This window comes from Gorilla gorilla, chromosome 1 (assembly GCF_029281585.2).
Source record: "Gorilla gorilla gorilla isolate KB3781 chromosome 1, NHGRI_mGorGor1-v2.1_pri, whole genome shotgun sequence".
Taxonomy (NCBI): domain Eukaryota; kingdom Metazoa; phylum Chordata; class Mammalia; order Primates; family Hominidae; genus Gorilla; species Gorilla gorilla.
The window spans coordinates 129479710-129502705 of NC_073224.2; the positions used below are offsets into that span (position 1 = coordinate 129479710).

The 22996-nt window shown below is 41.0% G+C and overlaps 1 protein-coding gene and 1 pseudogene across 1 annotated transcript in view; one reads left to right on the forward strand and one right to left on the reverse strand.

Annotated features, from left to right (window-relative positions):
• Positions 1-22996, reverse strand: part of GSTM2 (glutathione S-transferase mu 2) — a 1178915-nt gene that overhangs the window by 244978 nt on the left and 910941 nt on the right. The window lies entirely within an intron of this gene.
• On the forward strand, positions 33-527 carry LOC134757711 (small ribosomal subunit protein eS19-like; annotated as a pseudogene).

The window sequence follows — 22996 nt, forward strand, 5'->3', positions numbered from 1 at the left end:
TTCCTTGGGGACATCTAAGAGTCAGGACTGAATGAAAGATCATTGGTGAGGTCATTTAAAAATAAATGTGGCCCTTTCCCCTGGCTGGCAGCGCAGAGGCCGCAGGATGCCTGGAGTTACTGTAAAAGATGTGGACCAGCAGGAGTTTGTCAGAGCTCTGGCAGCCTTTCTCAAAAAGTCTGGGCAGCTGAAAGTCCCTAAATGGGTGGCCAAGCATAAAGAGCTTGCTCCCTGTGATGAGAACTGGTTCTACACACGAGCTGCTTCCACAGCACGGCACCTGTACCTCTGGGGTGGCGCTGGGGTTGGCTCCATGACCAAGATCGATGGGGGACATCAAAGATGGCATCATGCCCAGCCACTTCAGTCAAGGCTCCAAGAGTGTGGCCCGCCAGGTCCTCCAAGCCCTGGAGGGGCTGAAAATGGTGGAAAAGGGCCAAGATGGGGGCCACAAACTGACACCTCAGGGACAGAGAGATGTGGACAGAATCACCAGAGAGGTGGCAGCTGACAACAAGAAGCATTAGAACAAACCATGCTAGGTTAATAAATTGCCTCGTTCGTAAAAATAAATAAAATAAAATAAAAATAAATAAATAAATGTGGAGGGCAGAATTTATCCATTATTATCTCTTGTGAAGGAGACAAAAGCCACAGTATTCAAAATATATTTATAAGAATCTAGAACCTGTGTAACTTCCCTAGGTTTGTTGTTTTTGTTGCCCTGGTCTAATTATCCAGGGTGAAAAGCTCTTGAATGTTTGTCTGGGGTAACAAAGAGAAGGGGGGAGGGTTTGGGAGGGAGGAATTGCCCCACTCCAAATCTGCCTCAGGGATAAGCTACCAGAAGAGGAAAGTAGGCCTTGGAACTCGCTGAGGGAATCAAGTTGAAGACAGAACCTGACTGGGCCTGAGACAGACCCCCGGGCTAAGAGTTGAAAGGCCACTGCACAGTGTGTTGAATAAAGTGAGCCAGGTTCAATCGTTTCCTGAGGCACAGGCATATCTGCAGCCTTCCAAATCTGTCTTCTCCGGGAGAATCTTCCTCTTGTCAGAGCTGGTATCTCACAGGTGAAAATGTGAAGTAATCTCTAACAGCTCTGGGAGGTGAATGCCCAGCAAAGTATTTATCCTCAAACAACCCCCTCCTGGCACATTTGTCTGGCTATGTATTTCTGTAATTAATTGATGTTGTTCAGTTAAGATCTATTAAATTCTTGTCTGAAAATAAACGTCATCTGGAACTCCATGTGTTAAAACAATAAAAGCAGTGCTGTTCCAGTTAAGGTGGGAAAGGGAGAGGGGTGCTGAGTCCCGCTTCCCCTCAGCTTTGCCTCATCCACCCACCCCACTTAGTATCCCCAAGGCCTTTCCCAGGAGCCTTAGCATTCTGAAACTCATAGCTTGAAAACAACAGATTGAGGATATTATAGCACCTGCTACATCGTTTTATAATAATCTGCTATTTGTGATTACTTATGCCACTGTTTTCTTCCACTACTGCAAATAAACAGATTCATCTTCCTCAGATACCATCTCATCATGTACTTAAAGCCTCTAGGAAGATTCTGGTTCTCAAAAGTTCAAGTCAGAGGGGCTTAAAGACGGCTGGTACTTGCCTCCTCCACAAAGAAGAACCTAAATAGTGAGTAGATAGTCACATTTCAAATAGGTCATCCAAAAAAGAACACTGGAATTCATTGGAGAAGTGTCAGGAAACACCTAAGGCAAGGAATAAAAGGGAAGCAAGGCAGCCTACTCAGCCAGGACCAGCTAGGAGTCTGTAGAGACTCCCCATTGTGGGGAAAAGGGAAGTGAGAGATGCCTCGTGGTCCACATTCTCACCGAGGACTCCTGCAGTCCTAGCCATGGTAGAGCCCCTGACCCACAGGGGCCCTGAGACGAAAACAGAGAGCTTCCTGGAGACCACACAATGGTACTGCCCCAGAGAGGGAGTTCACACTGGATCCCACACATCCCCAAGGCATCAGCAGCTCCTGTGCAAGGTGCTATTTTGAGAGCCCAACACCATGCGAACGGCACTCTCCCTGGGACCCAGCAGTGCCTGCATCTCCATGGCCCTGGCGCCCACTGAGATTCCCCACCTGCAGCTACCACCACAGCTAGCTGCTGCCACTGAGGCTGAAGTGCAGGCCACTAACCCCACTCCCTCCAGAAGCAGAGCCACTGCACATTTTCACACACCCAGACAGAATCCTCTGCACATAGCTGTTGTTACTATGCTGCTGGGGCTACAGTGTGAGTGAAAGGGCTGCTGCCATTAGGTCTGAAGCATAAACCAAGCTCACCTACATATAACTGCTGCCACTGAAAGCAACTTCACCCTCTCTAGGAGCAGGGCCATAATGCAGTTGCTGCTGCCACAACCCTAAGCATTCTGCTGGGGGCCTGGGGATCACTCTGTTTCTGCCTACCACAGCCAGTGCCAGTATGCACCATTGTTGTGGGGAGCTGACTACAAGCCTGCTCAGGCTGGCTTTCCCCTAATCCATGCCAGAGCATATAGTCTGTGGGCCTGAGGTTCATCCAGCCCAGTCCACTAGTGTCAGCACCTGAAAACTCCTCCTGGGGGCCTGAGGTCGGCCCCACCCACCCTTCCACTACCACCGCAGCTGGCACCTACTTGCACACAACACCTGCAGACCTGGAGACTAGACGGCCCAGCCCATTGCAGCCACTGCCAACACCACTGCATACTGCTTGGGACCCAGAGAATTGTCTCACCACTGCCACTGCCATCACTCACAACATGCCTACTGTCCAGGTTCCTGAGAAGCTGCCCACCTGCCAGCCAACCACTGCCACCAGCATATGAACAAGCCACCTGGAAGCCCAAGAATCAGCATGCTTGGACCTGCTAACACTGGTGCCAGCATATGCCACCCTCAGGCTTAAGGACAGACACACTCAGCCTACCACTGTCACCATTAGGTCCCAAAGACTGGCCCACCTGGTGTCCCAGTCCCCAGCAATACTTCACCACAGCCTCCACTAATGACCTCATCCTAAGCCACTGAAGAAATCACAGACATCACTAACATTGCCTATAGCCATAGAAATCATACAAAGACTACATTACTGTACACACCCAGAATCAAGGCCAAAGTTTCCTACACAAACAATACCATAGATACATCTTCAGGAAAAAGTCCTCCCCTATGAAAGCAAATTCAAAAACTGGAAGAAGCAACTGTTACACCAAATGCACAGATGTCAATATAAGTACACAGGAAACATGAAACAGCAAGAAAGTATGACACTTCCAAAGGAACATAATAATTCTCCAGTAACATATCTAAGTAAAAAAAGAAATTTATAAAATCCTAAAAAAAGAATTCAAAATATTGATTTTTAAAGAGGCTCAGTGAGATACAAGAGAATCCTGAAAAATACAAAGAAATCAGAAAAACAATTCAAGGTATGAATGAGAAATTTACCAAAGAGATAGTTATCATAAAAAGAATCAACCAGAAATTATGAAACTACAGAATTCATTGAATGAAATAGAAACTACAGTTGAAAACTTCAACAATAGACTACATCAAGGAGAAGAAAAGAGCTTCAAATTTGAAGACAGGTCTTTTGAAATAAACCAGTCAGACAAAAATAAAGAAAAAAGAATTTTAAAACATGAGCAAAGCTTATGTGATATATAGGACACCATAAGGTGACCAAATATTCAAAATTTCAGAGTCCTAGAAGGTGAAAACAAAATGAAAGTTATTTAACAAAATAATAGATGAAAACTGTCCAAGTCTAGCAAGAAAGCTAAACATCCAGATACAAGAGGCTGAAAAATTCCCAAATAGATACAATGCAAAAAGGTATTCTCCACAGCACATTACAGTTAAACTGTCAAAAGTCAAAGACAATTCTAAAAACAGCAAAAGCATCTAGTCACTTGTTGGGAACAGGCCCCCCAAAATCTGGCCATAAACTGGCCCCAAAACTGGCCATAAACAAAATCTCTGCAGCACTGTGACATCTTCATGATGGCCATGACGTCCACACTGGAAGGGTGTGGGTTTACCGAAATGAGGGCAAGGAACACCTGGCCCACCCAGGGCAGAAAACCACTTAAAGGTGTTCTTAAACCACAAACAATAGCATGAGCGATCTGTGCCTTAAGGACATGCTCCTGCTGCAGACAACTAGCCAAACCCATCCCTTTATTTCGGCCCATCCCTTTGTTTCCCATAAGGAATACTTTTAGTTCACCTATAATCTATAGAAACAATGCTAATCACTGGCTTTCTGTTAATAAATATGTGGGTAAATCTCTGTTTGAGGCTCTCATCTCTGAAGGCTGTGAGACCCCTGGTTTCCCACTCCACACCTCTATATTTCTGTGTGTGTTTCTGTAATTCCTCTGGCGCTGCTGAGTTAGGGTCTCCCCAACCGAGCTGGTCTCGGCAGTCACTTATAAAGGAACTCCCATCAGACTAACAGCAGATTTTTGGCAAAAACCTTACAGTCCAGGAGAGAATGGGATGATATATTTAAAGTGCTGAAAGAAAAAAAAATGGTCAGTGAAGGATACTATAACCAGCACAGTTATCCTTCATTAGTGAAGGAGAAATAAAGTCTTTCCCAGACAAGCAAAAGTTTAGGGAATTCATCACAACTAGATCAGTCATACAAGAAATGCTTAAGAAATTCTGCACTCAGTAGTGAAAGAAATATATCTACCATCATGAAAACACATACAGATATAAAACCCACAGATAGAGTAAACTCAAAAACAAGAAAAATACTCTAACATTATCACTATGGAAAACCACCAAACCACAGTGATAAACAATAAAAGAGAAATAAAGGAACAAAGGATACAAAAAATAACCAGAAATATATTAATAAAATGACAGAAATAAGTCCCCACATATCAATAATAACCTTGAATGTAAATGAATTAAACTTTCCACTGAAAAGATATAGACTAACTGAATGGAGAAAAAAACATGACCCAACTAAATGCTGCCTAAAAGAAATTCATCTCACACATAGACACATGTAGACTAAAAGTAAAGGAATGAAAAAAGATATCCTATACAAATGGAAACCAAAAGCGAGCAGAAGTAGCTATACTTATATCAGATAAAACAGACTTTAAGTCAAAAACAGTCAATAAAGACAAAGAAGATCACTATATAATAATAAAGGGATCAGTTAAGCAAGAAGATATATAACAATTCTAAACATATATGCACCCAACACTGGAGCACCCAGATATAAAAGCAAACATTAGATTTAAAGGGAGAGATAGATTCCAATACAATGATAGTTGGGGATTTCAACACTTCATTCTCAGCATTAAACAGATAATCTAGACAGACAATTAACAGGAAAAAAAATAATTTAAACTACATACTAGACCAAATGGACTGCCAGATATTTACAGAACATTTCCCCCAATAGCTACAGACTACGTATTCTTCTCATCAGCACACAGAACATTCTTTCAGGATACATGATATATTAAGACACAAAACAAGTATCGAAAAATTTTTAAACATTAAAATTATATGAAGTGTCTTCTCAGACCACAGTGGAATAAAAGTAGAAATTAATAACAAGAGGAACTTTGGAAACTGAACAAATACATGGAAATTAAACAATATGCCCCTGAATGACAACTGGGCCAGGCAAGAAATAAAAAAATTTCTTGAAACAAATGAAAATAGAAACACACACAATATACCAAAACCTGTGGGATACAGCAAAAGCAATGCTAAGAGGGAAGTTCATAGCAAATAGGTGCCTACAGCAAATAAGTAGAAAGATTTCAAATAAACAATTTTATGATGCACCTCAAGGAACTAGAAAAGCAAGGACAAACCAAATCCAAAATTAGCAGAAGGAAATAAATAATAAAGATCAAAGCAGAACTAAACACAATAGAGACTAAAAAGAAAAAAAAAAACCCAAAACACCAAAGGATCAATGAAACAAAAGTTGTGTTTTTTAAAATATAAACAAAATTGATAAATCACTTGCTGGACTAACCGAGAAAAAAGACAGAAGACCCAAATAAACAAAATCAGAAATGAAAAAGAAGACATTACAACTGATAAGACAGAAATACAAAAGATAATCAGAGACTTTATGAATAATGATACACTATCAAACTGGAAAAGCGAGAGTAAATGGACATATTCCTGGGACACATATAGCCTACCGTGATTGAATCAGAAATATTAAAAGAGAAACTTCAGCCAAATTAAATTTAAAGGAGTTTAATTGAACAATGAACGATTTGCAAATGAGGCAGCCTCCATAATCACAGCAGATTCAGGAGACTCCAGGGATGCCTTGTGGTCAGAACAAATTTATAGACAGAGCAGACACAGTGGCTCGTGCCTGTAATCCTAGCATTTTGGGAGGCCAAGGTGGGAGGATCATTTGAGGTCAGGAGATTGAGACCAGCCTGACCAACATGGTGAAACCCCATCTCTACTAAATATAAAAAAAAAAATTAGCTGGGCGTGGTGGTGGGCACCTGTAATCCCAGCTACTCAGGAGGCTGAGGCAGGAGAATCACTTGAACCCAGGAGGCGGAGGTTGCAGTGAGCTGAGATTGTGCCACTGCACTCCAGCCTGGGCAACAGAGCGAGACTATGTCTCAAACAAACAAAAAAACAAACAAAAAAACAAAAAAACCTTACAGACACTAAAAGGGAAATGACGTACAGAAATTGGAAGTGAGGTACAGAAACACCTGGATTGGTTAAAGATTGGTGTTTGCCTTATTTGAACACAGTATGAACACTTAGCAGTCTATGAGTGGTTGAAATATGGCCACTGGGATTGGCCAAGACTCAGCTATTGTTCCAGGCTCATACTCCTAAGTTAGGTTTTCGATCTTGTCTGCCTATTAAGCTAGGTTACAGTTCAACCATAAGGACTGAAATACAGAAGTATGGAGTCCTCCTCAGGCTATAGTTTGCTTTAACAGGAAGAAATAGAAAATCCTGAAAAGATTAATAACAAGTAATGAAGTCAAAGCAGTAATCAAAACTCTCTCAACAAAAGAAAAAGCCCTGGACTGAATGACTTCACTGCTGAATTCTACTAAACTTTAGAAAAGAAATTAACACCAATTCTCCAAACTATTTCAGAAAATTGAAAAGGAGAAGCCTCTCCCAACTAATTCTATGAATCCAGCATTACCCTGTTACCAAAACCAGACAAAGATGAAACAAAATAAAAGAAAGAAAGGACACTCTGAGCCAATATATCTGATGAATACAGATGCAAAAATCCTCAACAAAACATTAGCAAATTGAATCCAAAAGCGCATTTTAAAAACCCACTATAACAAAGTGGGTTTTATCCCAGGCATGCAAGTATGGTTCAATAAATGCAAATCAATAAATGTGATACATCACATCAACAGAGTGAAGGACAAAAACCATATGATCATCTCAATAGATGCAGAAAAAGCATTTGATAAAAATTCAACATCCTTTCATGATAAAAGCTCTCAACAAAATAGGCACAGAAGGAACATGCCGCAACAAATTAAAGGCCATATATGACAAACTCACAGCTAACATTATACAGAATGGGGAAAAGCTGAAGGCCTTTCCTCTAGGAACTGGAACAAGACGAAGATGCCCACTCTCACCACTCCTATTCAGCATAGGAGTGAAAGTCCTAGCCAGAGCAATCAGGCAAGAGAAAGAAATAAAAGACACCCAAATTGGAAGAGCGAAGTCAAACTGTCCTTCTTTTCTAAAGATATGATCTTATACCTAGAAAAACATAAAGACTCCATCAAAAAACTCTTAGATATGATAAATAAATTCAGTAAAGTTGCAGGATACAAAATCAACACACAAGAATCAGCAGCATTTCTATACAACATTAATGAACTAGCCAAGGAAGAAATCAAGAAGGCAATTCTATTCATGATAGCTACAAAAATAAATTTAAAAAAATACCTAGAAATACATTTAACCAAGAAAGCGAAAGATCTCTATGAGGAAAACTACAAAATACTGATGAAAGAAATTGAAAAGGATTGAGAAGAACAAGATAGCTGACTAGATGCAGCCAGGAAATGCCTCTCCCACTGAGAGAAACCAAAAATTGACTAATCCAACACATTTCCAACAGATCTTTTGAGAGAAAATACAGAAAGTCAATAGAGAGGCAACACAGACACTAAGGTTGAACAGGGTGGAAGCTGGGAATACTTCATAGAGTTGCTGAGCACCAGGACCAGCTCCTGGCCCTAAGCAGGTCCTAAGGAAGAGATTCAGCTACAAGAGATCCCATGACCCCAAAGACATTTTAATTTGCAGGGGAACTGCCTGGAAAGTAGGCAGAGGCAGAACTTGAACCTGTGCTAAGCCCAAAAGGTTTTGCATGGGGGACAACCGCAGCAAAATGTTACCATAGGTGTCCATCCTCCAAGGCTCTCCATTTTGCTCTGAGTGACTCTAGCCCTTGCTGACTGCCAGGCTGGGAGAGAGCAGAGCTGTCTTTCCTGCAGTACTAGGGTGCATCTGATCTGCACACCCCCCTATCCACTGGCTGCTCCTAAGGCCCCTGCCTGGCTGCTTGTGCAAGAGCGTGCACACAGCACACCCTCCACTGCCCCACCTGATTGATTTGCTGGTGGCCTGGGAAAGATTCAGCCTCCCCCATTCCTCAGCATAGCCAGTACTCAACCCCAAGGGGCCAAAGGACAAAGCCATGGGGCAGGTCCCAACTCCCCAGGGTTTGAGCACATAGCTCAGGGGTATCGAGCTCAGATCTGTGGCCTGAGCTCAAGCAGGTGAGGAGCCCCCACTCTCAGAACACCTCAGAAGAGTGAGGTGCAGGTTCATGTACTAGTATGGGATTTGGGCATGCCTCCCTCCACAAAAATCAGTCTGGGAAGGGTGTACCCTGTTTAACAGCCCACAGCCTCTGCCCAAGGGAGCCCCTCAGCCCAGAACACCTAACAGCCCAGCAATCTGGGCACAGAAGGCTTGGAACAAAACTAGCTGTTTGGGCCTGCTATGGGGGCAGACACCGGAAGGAGATTCAGTCAGGCGAGCACAAGCTGGGTAGTCCCCACAGTTTTCTGCTGAGCAAAACCCCCCAGTCATGAGTCATGGGTGCTGCACCAGCTGTGCACCCATGACAACACTGCCCTGAGGATCCTCCAATCTTGACCCACTGCATCTACAGACCATCCGCAGACATACTCCATAACCCACTCTGACTATGTCAAACACAGAGGACCAGTGGATCTCGGGGGAGCTGTGGGTCTCCTGACAACCTAACCATTGATTCTGGCCACCCAAGGGAGGTGGGAGTGTAGCCTCCCAGGGGCCCTCTTGGGGCTAAGGAAATGCAGGCATGATGCCAATGATTAGAGGGTGCTCCTCCAAGGCCTAGGAGCAAACTTGGGGTCGTCTCTCACGCCTGACATCTCTCCCTCCACAAAGTACTGCTGTGAATGCCCTGAAATATAAAAGAGGCACATAGCTGAGTGACAGCCTATTTGCTGGCCCTTACTCTTAAGCTCCATCTACTGGAATGCAGCCTGAATTATACCACCAATCAAAAATTCCTTTAGCACACATTGACTGTGAAACCCAGTACAGGAATCTAGTCACAACTCAATAACCCATACAGAGCCTTGGCCCTCTGAAAACACCCAGAAATGAAGCCAATCAACTATACACAATACACACCACAGTCAAAGCCTCAAGAGAACAAAAGCATATAAAAACAAAAAGCCCCATCCAAATAACAGCAACTTCAAAAGGATAAACACCAGCTCTCTCAGATAAGGAAAAATCAACACAAGAACTCCAGCAATCAAGAAGAAGGAGTGTTTCCTTACCTCCAAATGGTTGCACTGGCTCCCCAGCAATGAACCCTAACCAGACTGAAATGTGGCTGAATTGACAGATACAGAATTCAGAACCTGGATGGCAAAGAAACTCAGTGGTACTCAGGAGAAAGTTGAAACCCAATCCAATGAAGCCAATAAAGTGATACAAGAGTTGAAATAGCCATTTTAAGAAAGAACCAAACTGAACTTCTGGAATAGAAAAATTCACTACAGGAATTTCAAAATTCAGCTAGAGGCATGAACAACAGATTAGACCAAGCTGAGGAAAGAATCTCAGAGCTTGAGGACCAGTGCTTTGGATCAACCCAGTCAGACAAAAATAAAGTAAAAATACTTTTACAAAATGAACAAAACAACTGAGAAACGTCAGATTATGTAAAGAGACCAAACCTACAACTCATTGGCATTTCTGAGAGAGAAAAAGAGAGAATAAGCAACTCAGAAAATGTTTGAGGATACGGTCCGTGAAAATTTCCCTCCCCAACCTTGCTAGAGAGGTTGACATGAACTTCAAGAAATTCCAAGAACCCTTGTGAAATACTATGCAAGATGACCATCCCTAAGACACATAGTCATTGTACCTTCCAATGTGAAAGAAAAATACCTTAGGCCAGGCGTGGTGGCTCAAGCCTGTAAGCCCAGCACTTTGGGAGGCTGAGGCAGGCAGATCACGAGGTCAGGATATCGAGACCATCCTGGGTAACACGGTGAAACCCCATCACTACTAAAAATACAAAAAATTAGCCAGGCGTGGTGGCAGGCGCCTGTAGTCCCAGCTACTCGGAAGGCTGAGGGAGGAGAATGGTGTGAACCTGGGAGGCAGAGCTTGCAGTGAGCCAAGATAGTGCCACTGCACTCCAGCCTGGGTGACAGAGTGAGACTCTGTCTCCAAAAAAAAAAAAAAAAAAAAAAAAAAAAAATACCTTAAAGACAACTATAGAGAAGGGGCAGATCATGTACAAAAGGGAATGCTAACAGGCTAACAGCGAACTTCTCAGCAGAAACCTTGCAAGTCAAAAGAAATTGGGGGACTATCTTCAGCATCCTTAAAGAAAAGAAATTCCCATCAAGAATTTTATATTCTGCCAATCTAAGCTTCATAAGCAAAGGAGAAATAAAATCTTTTCCAGAGAAGCAAACATTAACGGAATTTTAGGTCTTTAAGGGAGTTCTAAACAAGGAAATGAAAGAATGATACCTACTACCACAAAGCACACTTAAATACATAGCCCATAGACCCTATAAAGCAATTAACTACACAATCAAGTTTACCAAACAACAGCTAACAGCATGATGACAGGATCAAAACCTCAAATATCAATATTAATATTGAATGTAAATGGTCTAAACACCCCACTTAAAAGGCACAGAGTGGCAAGTTGGATAAAAAAATAAGACTCAACTGTCTGCTGTTTTCAAGAGGGTGTCTCACATGTAATGACACTGGCAGGATCAAAGTAAAGGGATCTATCATGCAAACAGAAAACAAAAAATAACAGGGGTCACTATTCTTATATCATATAAAACAGACTTTAAATCAACAACAGTTAAAGAGACAAAGAAGCGCATTACATAATGATAAAAAGTTTAATGCAACAAGAAAATTTAACTATCCTCAGTGTATATGCACCCAACATTGGAGCACCCAGATTCATAAAACAAGTACTTCTAAACCTACAAAAAGACTTAGACAGTCAGATAATAATGGTGGGGAACTTCTACACCCCACTGACAGTATTAGACAGATCACTGAAGTAGAAAACTAACAAAGAAATTCTGGATTTAAACTCAACTCTTGATCAATTGGACCTAACAGACATCTATAGAATACTCCACCAACAACCACAGAATATACATTCTTCTCATATGCACATCACCCATACTCTAAGACTGACCACATGGTCAGCCATAAAGCAAGTCTCAATAAATTTTAAGAAATGTAAATCATACCGAGCATACTTTCAAATCATGGTAGAATAAAAATAGAAATCAATACCAAGAAGATATCTCAGAACCACACAATCACATGGAAATTAAACAACTTACTCCTGAATGACAGATACTGAAATCAAGGCAGAAATAAAAAAATCCTTGGAAATTAATAAAAACAGAGACATAACACACCAAAGTCACTGAGATGCAGTAAAAGTAGTGTTAAAAGGAAAGTTTATAGCACTAAATGACTACATCAAGAAGTTAGAAAGATCTCAGGTTAACAGTCTAATATTATACCTAGAGGAACTAGAAAACAAGAACAAACTAACCCCAAATCAAACAGAAGAAAAGACAGAACTAAATCAGAGCAGAACTGAATGAAACCGAGGTGAAAAAAATTCATACAAAGGACCAACAAAACCAAAAGTTTGTTTTTTGAAAGGATAAACAAGATTGATAGACCACCAGCTAGATTAACAATGAAAAAAAAGAGACGAGATTCAAATAAGCAAAATCAGAAATTACAAAGATGACATTACAACCAATCCCACAGAAATACAAAAGATCTTCAGAGACTATTTGAACACCTCTATGCAAACAATCTAGAAAATATAGAAGAAATGAATAAATTCCTGGAAATACACAACCTCCCAAGATTGAACCAGGAAGAAACTGGAACAGGCCGATATTGAGTTCCAAAATTGAAGCAGTAATAAAAAAACCTACCAACCAAAAAAAGCCCTGCACCAGATGGATTCACAGCTGAATTCTACCAGACATACAAAGAAGAGCTGGTACCAATCCTACAGAAACTATTCCAAAAAATCAAGGAGGAGGGACTCCTCCCTAACTCATTCTATCATCCTGATACCAAAATCTGGCAATGACACAATGAGAAAATAAAACTACAGGCCAATATCCCTGATGAACATAGATTCAAAAATCCTTAACAAAATACTAGCAAACCGAATCCAGCAGCACATCAAAAAGTTAATTCACCACAATCAAATAGGTTTTATTCCTGGGATGCAAGTTTGGTTCAATATACACAAATCAATAAATGTGATCCACCACATAAACAGAATTAAAAACAAAAACCATATGATCATCTCAATGGACACAAAAAGCTTTTGATAAGATCCAGCACCCTTTTATGATAAAAACTCTCAACAAACTAGGCACTGAAGGAACACACCACAAGATAATAAGAGCCATTTATGACAAAGCCATGGCCAACATCATACTGAATGCACAAAAGCTGGAAGCATTCCCCTTGAGAACTGGAACAAGACAAAGATGCCCACTGTCACCACATAGTACTGAAAGTCCTAACCAGACCAATCAGGCAAGAGAAAGAAATAAAAGGCATCCAACTAGGAAAAGAAATCCAACCCATCTCTCTTTACCGATGATATGATCTTATACCTAGAAAACCCTAAAGGCTCCACCAAAAGGCTCCTAGAACTAATAAACCTCTTCAGTAAAGTTTTAGGATACTTTAAATCAATGTACAAAAAAAATCAGTATTATTATTATTTTTTTGATGGAGTCTCACTCTGTCACCCAGGCTGGAGTGCAGTGGTGTGATCTTGGCTTACTGCAACTTCTGCCCCCCAGGTTCAGGTGATCCTCCTGCCTCAGCCTCCTGAGAAACTGAGATTAAAGGTGCCCACCACCATGCCCAGCTAATTTTTGTATTTTTTGTAGAGACAGGGTTTCGCCATGTTGGTCAAGCTGGTCTCAAACTCCCGACATCAAGTGATTCACCCATCTTGGCCTCCTGAAGTGCTGAGATTACAGGCATGAGCCACTGCACCTGGCCTAAAAATCAGTAGTACTCTATATACCAATAATGTTTAAGCTAAGAGCCAAATCAAGAATGCAATCCCATTTACAATAGCCACAAAAAATACACCAAAATATATCTAGCCAAGGAGGTGAAAGATCTTTACAAAGAGAGCTATTAAACACTGCTGAAAGAAATCAGAGATGATACAAACAAATACAAAAACATTTCATGCTCATGGATTGGAAGAATCAAGATCATTAAAATGGTCATAGTGCCCAAAGCAATTTATAGATTCAACACCATTCCTATCAAACTACCAATATCATTTTTCACAGAATTAGAAAAAAGTATTCTAACATTCACATGGAACCAAAAAAAGAGCCTGAATAGCCAAAGCAATCCAAAGCAAAAGGAACAAAGCCAGAGGCATCATATTACCTGACTTCAAGGTAATATACTACAAGGCTACAGTAACCAAAACAGCATGGTACTGATACGAAAACAGACACATAGACCAATGGAACAGAATAGAGAACCCAGAAATAAAGCTGCACACCTACAGCCATCAGCTCTTCAACAAAGTCAACAAAAATAAGCAATGGTGAAAGGACTCCCTATTCAATAAATGGTTTTGGGATAACTGGCTATCCATATGCAAAGAATGAAACTGGACCTCTACCCATCACCATATACAAAAATTAACTTATGATGGATTAAAGACTTAAATGTGAGACCTCAAACTATAAAAATCCTAGAAGGAAACCTGGGAAATATCCTTCTCAACACTGGTCTTGGCAAATAATGTATGGCTAAGTCCTCAAAAGCAATCGCAACAAAAAACAAAAATTGATAAGTGGGACCTAGTTAAAGAGCATCTGCACAGCAAAAGAAACTTTCAACAGAGTAAACAGACAACCTACAAAATAGGAGAAATTATTTGCAAACTATGCACCCAACAAAAATCTAATATCCAGAATCTAATGGGAACTTAAACAAATCAACAAGCAAAAAGCAAATAACCCCACTGAAAAGTGGGCAAAGGACATGAACAGGCACTTCTTAAAAGAAGACATACACATGGCCAACAGACATATTAAAAAATGCTCATCATCACTAATCATTAGAGAAATGCAAATCAAAGCCGCAATGATATACCATCTCACATCAGTCAGAGTGGCTTTTATTAAAAAGTAAAAAAATAACAGATTTTGGTGGTGCTGCAGAGAAAAGGGAATGCTTGTACACTGTTGGTAGGAATGTAAATTAGTTCAGTCACTGTGGAAAGAAGTTTGGAGATTTCTCAAAGAATTAAAAATAGAACTATTATTCAATCCAGCAATCTCATTACTGGGTACATACCCAAGGGAAAATAAATAGTTCTACCAAAAAGACACATGCATGCATATGTTCACTGCAGACATATTCATAATAGCAAAGACATGGAATCAACCCAGATGTCCATCAATGGTGGACTGGTTAAAGAAAATGTGGTACATATACACTGTGGAATACTACACAGCCACAAGAAAGAATGATTTGATAGCACAATAGGGGAACTATTAGTCAATAATAATTTACTTGTACACTTGAAAATAACTAAAAGAGTGTAACTGGATTGTTTGTAACACAAAGGATAAATGCTTGAGGGGACAGATACCAAATTTTCAATGATGTGATTATTATGTATTGCATGCCTGTACCAAAATATCTATGTACCCCATAAATATATATGCCTACTATGTATCACAAAAATTAAAAATAAAAAAAAGTAAAAAAGAGGTAAACAAAAGAAGAAGAAGAAGAAGAAATAACAAAATTATGTCTTTTGTAGCAAGATGGATGGAGCTGGAGGCCATTATCCTGAGTGAACTAATGCAGAAAGAGAAAATCAAATACTGCATGTTCTTGTCTATAAGTGGGAGCTAAACATTGGGTACACATGGACATAAAGATGGAAACAATAGACACTGGGGACTACTAGATGGGGGAGAGAGGGAGGGAGGCAAAGGCTGAAAAACTACGTATTGAGTAATATGCTTGATACCTGGGTGACAAGCTTCAATCATACTCCAAACCTCAGCAGCACACAATATACCTTTGTAACAAACCTGCATACGGACCCCCGTATATAAAAGTTGAGAAAAAAGCCAAAAACAAAAAAGAAATTGAAAAGCACACAAACAAAGGGTAAGATATCCCATGTGCATGGATTGGAAGAATTAATATCACTAAAATGACTATACTTCTCAAGTAAATCTACAGATTCACTGCAATTCTTGTCAAAATACCAACATCAATTTTCCAGAATTAGAATGAACAATCCTAAAATTCATATGGAACCAAAAAAAAAAAAAAAAAAAAAAAAGCCTGAATAGCCAAAGCAATCCTGAGCAAAAAGAACAAAACTGGAGGCATCACAGTATCTGACTTCAAAATATATTACAAGGCTATAACAACCAAAACAGCATGGTATTAGTATAAAAAGAGACACATAGACAATGGAACAGAGAATCCAGAAATACATTCAAGTATTTACAGCCAACTGATATTTGACAAAAGTGCCAGTAATATACACTGAGGAAAGGACACCCTCTTCAATAAATGATGCTGAGAAAATTGGATATTTATATGCAGAAGAATGAAATTTCACTCCTAACTCTCACCATATACAAAAATTAAAGACTTCAATGTAAGACTTCAAATTATAAAACTATCAGAAGAAAATACAGGGAAAACACTTCAGGATGTTGGTCTAGCAAAGATTTTATGGCCAAGACCTCAAAAACACAGACAAAATATACAAATGGGACTACGTTAAACCAAAGAGATTCTGCACAGCAAAGGAAACCATCAACAGAGTGAAGAGACCACCTGTTGAATGGGAGAACATATTTGCAAGCTATTCATCCAACAAGAGACTAATATCCAGAATACACAAGGAACTCAAACAACTCAACAGTAAAAACAAAAACAAATAATCTCATTAAAAGGTAGGCAAAGGACATGAATAGACATTTCTCAAAAGATGTACAAGGGGCCAACAGGTATATGAAAAAATGCTCAACATTACTAATCATCAGAGAAATGCAAATCAAACCACAGTGAGATATCATCTTACCCCAGTTAGAACGGCTATTATTAGAAAAAGTAGCAGATGCTGCTGAGGATGTGGAGGAAAGAGAACTCTTATACACTGTTGGCAGGTATGTAAATTAGTATAGTCATTATGAGAAACAGTATTGATATGTCTCAAAAAACTAGAAATGGGCTGGGTGTGATGGCCTATAATCATGCCTATAATCCCAGCACTTTGGGAGGCTGAAATGGGAGGATCACTTGAGTCCAGGAGTTGGAGACCAGCCCAGGCAACATAGGGAGACCCTGTCAGTACAAAAAAAATTAAGTTAAATTAAATTAAAAAACTAAAAGTAGAACTACCATATGATCCAGCAATTCCATTACCGGGTATTTATCCAAAGGAAAATAAATCAGTGTATCAGAGGGTTACCTGCACAAACATGTTTATTGCAGCACTATTCACAATAGCATAGATATGGAATCAACCTAAGTGTCCATCAGCAGACGAATGGATAAAGAAAATGTGGTATATATACACAGTGGAATACTACTCCGCCAAAAAAAGAATGAAATCCTCTCATTTGCAGCAACATGGATGGAACTAGAGGTCATGATGTTACGTGAAATAAGCCAGGCACAAAAAGACAGATATCATATGTTCTGACTCATGTGGGGGCTAAAAAAGTTGATCTCATGCAGGTGGAAGGCAGAATGATGGATACCAGAGGCAAGGAAAGGCATGCGGGTGGGAGGGGGTAAGAAGAGAGGTCGGTTAAAGGGTACAACCATACCGTTAGATAGAAGTTATAAGTTACAATGTTCCATGACAGAGGAGAGTAATTAGCAACAATGTGTTATATATTAAATACTTGAACGTAGCTAGAAGAGAGGACTTGAAATGTTCTTAACACCTAGAAATGATTAATGCTAGGCCAGGCACGGTGGCTCACACCTGTAAACCCAGTATATTGGGAGTCCAAGGTGGGCGGATCACCTGAAGTCAGGTGTTCCAGATCAGCCTGGCCAACATGGTGAAACCCTGTCTCACTATTACAAAAAATACAAAAATTAGCTGGGCGTGATGGCATGCACCTGTAATCCCAGCTACTTGGGAGGCTGAGGCAGCAGAATCGCTTGAATCAGGGAGGTGGAGGTTGCAGTGAGCCAAGATCGCGCCACTGCACCCCCAACCTGGGTGACAGAGTGAGACATCATCTTAAAAAAAATAAAAATAAAATAAAAAAAGGATTAATCCTCAAGGTGATGGATATCCCAAATGCCCTGACTTGCTCATTACACATTCTATTCATATAACAAACCAAGCAAATCTAGCTTTGCTGTTTACAGCAGTGCATCTCTGAGCAAGTCACTTAGTCTCTCTGAATGTTGACCTTCTGGTCTGTAAAATCAGGAAAATACAAGGATTGGGAAAATGTATGTAAGGCATTTGGTATACATAGGCACCCAATAAATGGTTGCTATTTTTCAAAAATCACATCACTCATTTGTTTCCATTTTATTGTAAAAATTTTCAAACACATAGCAAAGTAGAAAGAATTTTACCATGAATAGCTGCATACTAACTACCCAGATTCTACCATTAGCATTTTACTAAAATTGCTTCTTCACTTATCTATCCATCTCTCCATTCTTCTATCTACCCATTAATCTATCTTATTTTAGTGATTCATTTTAAAGTAGATTGCAGGTGTCAGTACATTTTCCCCTAAATACTTCAGCATGCATATCAAACTAGAGTTCAGTATTTGGTTAGCTTTTTCATTTGATGTAAACTTTAGATACAATGAAATGCATGAATCTTAAGGATACATTTGCTGAGTTTTGACAAGTGTAAACACCTGTGTAATCCAAACACCCATCGAGATATATACATTTGTATCACCACCGAAAGTTCCCTCATGCTGCTATAGCAAGATGTCCTAGACTGGGTAAAAAGGAAAAAAGAAAGAACGTTCCCTCATGATCCTTCCCAGTCCTTTCCTCTTTCACCCTAGAAGTGACCATTGTTCCGATTCTTTTTCCCTCTATAAAGTACTTATTATAATACGTCATATAAGTAGGATCACATGCAGGACAGTTGTTCAGGTGGCCTCAGACTGAGCCAGTTATTCCCCTTTTCTTGCTTGTAGTGCTCAAGGATAACTGTAGAATATGCTGGAAATGCAACATCTTGAGATAAGGGGAAGCTGGCCAGAACAACCTGGGCTTTGTGCCTGTTCCCCACTACCCAGAAATAGGATTCCTTCAATACTCTAGCCCAGTGTGTTACAGTACCCCTGGGTCTAAAACCCAGAGCACGCTGCTGGCTGCCGCCTTCAGCTGCAGTGCAAGTGAGGCATTCACAGTCAAACTCATCCACCCCAGGCAGTTTTCTGAGCCTTGAGGGACTGGGTCACAACGAATCCTAGGCTTCTGTTATCCCTTGCTGCTTATCTGTAAGGAATAAACCCATTTCATGTAACTCGTATGTGTGGCTCTTCTGTCTTACCAGACTCAGACAAGCAGTGTGCAGTGAACTTGCTTTTCATGATATAGTCTGTACTCTTATGTAAGGCTCCTTTCACTCAGCATGTTTTTGAAACTCATGTGATTAGTGGTCCATTTTTTTTTTATTGCTGATTAGTATTCTATTGTATGAACATACCACCATTTGTTTGGCCATTATCTTGCTATTCATTTTTAATAAATACTGGTTACCTTCCTTCTTTCCTTATAGTGGATCATCATGAACAATATCAACTGCCATGGAACTCAACCAGAAGTGAATTGGCATCCCTGAGAAAAAAACACTGAGCTGGTGGGAGAGGATGCTTCTCATACTGTAAGATCTTCAGTTAGTTCTTTAGATATAGCATGATCAGAGATAGATTAGATTTTAATTTCCTCCAGGGAGATCCCTCACTTTGTCTTATTTTTATTCAGTGCATTTCCCCAGCTTCCTCCACCATGAAATGACTTGGAGACAATTAAGAGCCTTCTGCTTCCTCATCAGTAATATTTATGACTATAGAAATATTTATGATGCATGGAGAGAGCTTGGGTCAGGTAGGAGACCAAGCTTTTGCTGTCCTTGTAAATGGGATTTGTCTCCTGCTTGTTTTTGCCAGAGCTGTAAAATGGAAGAGTGCACATAGTATAGTTTAAGGTTGCTTTTTTTTTTTTCATCTACACTTAGCATTCAGGCTGTGGATTATTACTGACCTTTGTGCTTGGAATGAAGGAGGCATTTTGGTTTTCTGGAGACTTTGGTAGTGTCACCCCCTTTTTCTGGGCCTGCCGTCAAACCCCTTGTCCAGGCTAGAGCTATAACATGCTAGGGGAAGGCCTTTTTTAATCCAGTAAAAGAAATTTCTGCAATCTGTATGAGGCTCAGGAGGTGCTGGAAGCCACCTAAATACATAAATGTGGAAGGGCCAGAGTCATTTTGTGTTTCTGGTAAAATTGCCAAGGAAGCAATTCTTTCACCCCAGTATCCATTTTTCTTTACCCTCCCTGCATGCCTTTATTCCCATCTCTCAGGAATTTCCTTTCTCCTTCCAAGTCTAAGGCCTCCACCTGGACTGGGAACCCATCCTCTACTACCCAGACCTGGCCAATCTCTGTTGTTAAGAACTCCATTGTAAATGTGGCTTCTCCCTTCCCCCTTCCCCCACTGTCCCCAAACACTGTTTCCATCTCTCCTATAATATTAACATATATTTATAAAAATAAATATTTGTATCAAGAACACATTTATACAAACAGATCTATTTAGGAACGCCTCCTATGTGCCAAGTCACCCTTTCACATGACTGCCGTCTTCTCTTCGCTTCTGCAATTCTCGAAACCTGCACTCTCTGCCATAGTTTCCCCACTTCTTAGTCCTTCACAGCCTTGTCCATTCTTACCACTCTGCTGAGAGAGTCCCAAAGGTTGCCATCGGCTTCTCAGCTGGCAGACAGGGCAGGCTCTCCTCAGTCCTGCCTCCTTCTGGTCCTGATAACCAGTCCCCTCCCTGTCACATTCTGAGATGCAGCAACATCCCATCACTTCCCACAACCCTACCATTCTGCCTTTTCCTTTATTGGATTTTATTTTGCTCCCACCTCCTAAAGGTGGTAATTTCTCAAAGTGATGTCCTTGAACTGATGTCATCCCTTCTCCTACCATAATTTCAGCTCTCCCTGTGAGCAGCTGCATCCCGAGTCTGTGTCTAGCTCTAACCTCCCCTTGGATTTCAGACCCTAATTCCAAGTTGCTTTCTAGACACCTCTTCCTGAGTCACTTCACCCCTAAAACCAACCTTCTCTCCTACGTGAAGAGGTATAAAACATGGCTTTTGCCCCCGGGAGCTCATAACTTAGTCAGAGAGACACACATGCAGATTTTGAAATGTTCTGAGAGCTAATTAACATGAAAGGTGATGTTATAATGAGAGTCATGCCACATGACAAAATGTTAAGGAGTGGCGCTAATCACACTGTTCTTACTCATAGTAGAGAGAAGTTGTGGGCTCCATTGCCCAGGAATGGTCTTATAGAACCTGGGTCCCATCAATGAGGAGGAACAGAAAGGGGTGTTCATTCCAGACATGCAGGGTAAGGAAGGACCTTTCAAAGAACATTTTTTTAACCTACATTCAGCCACACTGGGCATGATGCTTCTTGACCTGAGGTAGAACTGCTCCCTTAGGGAGATTTTGGAGGCCCTTTTGTTGTTAATTGTTACAATGACTGGGGGATGCTAGCAGCATTTAGCGCCTGGAACTCAGAAATGATAAATGTCCTGCAATGAGCAGGTTAGTCCCATGTCCAGCCAGTAGTGCCTAGGCTGAAAAACAACACATGTGGGGTAATGGGACATTGACTCTTCCCTGTCGTCTCCACGCTCCCAAGAACTCCATTCTGGCTTGTGAAAAACTAGTAATGGAATTACTCATATATGAAAATAACTAATGCCCGATAGACAAACCAAACAGTTGCCTAGGGCACCAGCAAACAGAGAGAAAGAAGGGTAAGTTCAGCTGTAATGAGCTTATTCACAATTTTGCAGGCAGAAAATCTAGAAAGTTGCTTTTTAAAATTTTAGCATAAACTTTCATGTTAAACCAAAAAATAAAATTTTATTTTGAATTGCATGTGCTGTAAAATTTTATTTTGAATTTCATGTGCGAGTCGCTGGAAACTTGTCAGTGCTTAGGGCAATAAAGACATTAATCAGGTTGTAGGAGTATCCCATAAAAAAGCTATAAATGTGTGATTGAGGAGTTGCTGGAAATATTCACGATGCTGACGAGGCTCATCTCAGGGAGGCAAGACTGAAAAGGAGTGTAATTAGGAAATCTAATCGGTGGAGCTCTATGTCGTCTGGGGGAAGACTGTAAACAGATGATGAGAGACCAGTCACTGGTCTGTTGGTCAACAAATACTTATCCACTAACTACTGTGTCCCAGGCACTGGGCTGGGCACTGGGATACAGTGGAGAACAAGACAAGTCCCTTCCTTCAGTGTGTTTACATTCTGGAGTTGGGGAGGGGAAAACAGACAAAAATACCACAGACACAGACCCATTTATACACACCCAGACAGACACGCAGATGATCACAGGTCAGCAGAAAGCCTAGAGAACAGTGAGTCAGAACCATTTTGCAAGTTTTTCCAGCCCTCTCAGGGGAGGTCAGTGGCCACTTGATGATGGGATCCCCAGGTCTCAGCAGGGTTGGTGGAAAGGAACCTTGAGGCTACCTACCTTCCCTTGTCCCTGCATACCCTGTCCTAGCCCAAGGCGCCGAACCTGGCAGCGGCATCCTGTGTGGGGCAGTGTGGTGGGCGGTGCCCAGCGCTAGGAAAATCCCCAGGGTCACAGCTGGGGAATCTGAGCCCTACTCAAATCTGGGTGGCTAGGAGCAGAACTTGACCAGGGGAAGGAGGCGTACGAAGATCCTGATTGCACACCAGGTAAACGGTTGGAGCGTGTGTTGTTGCCTTATTGGCTGTTGGGCTTGTGGGGGTATGGTCTGATTTAAAGGAACTGGGAATTATTTTATGAACAATTCAGCCTGGTGACAGAAGTGTGTGACTCAGAGTCCCAACAGGAAACAGATGTCACACTCATTAGAGTAACTCAAGGAGGTTGAATTTAACAAAGGTGTGGGTGAAGTCGTGGGAACCAGAAGGGATGTTGGGGTGTTTTTGCAGCCCTTAAGCTGAGCTGTATACCACCCCAGGCCCAAGTGAAAGGGGAGGGAGTGGACATTGAAACCAGGAAGTAAAAAAGTCACGTAGAGGAAGGTAGAGATGACAAGGTTACCTTGAGAGAGACT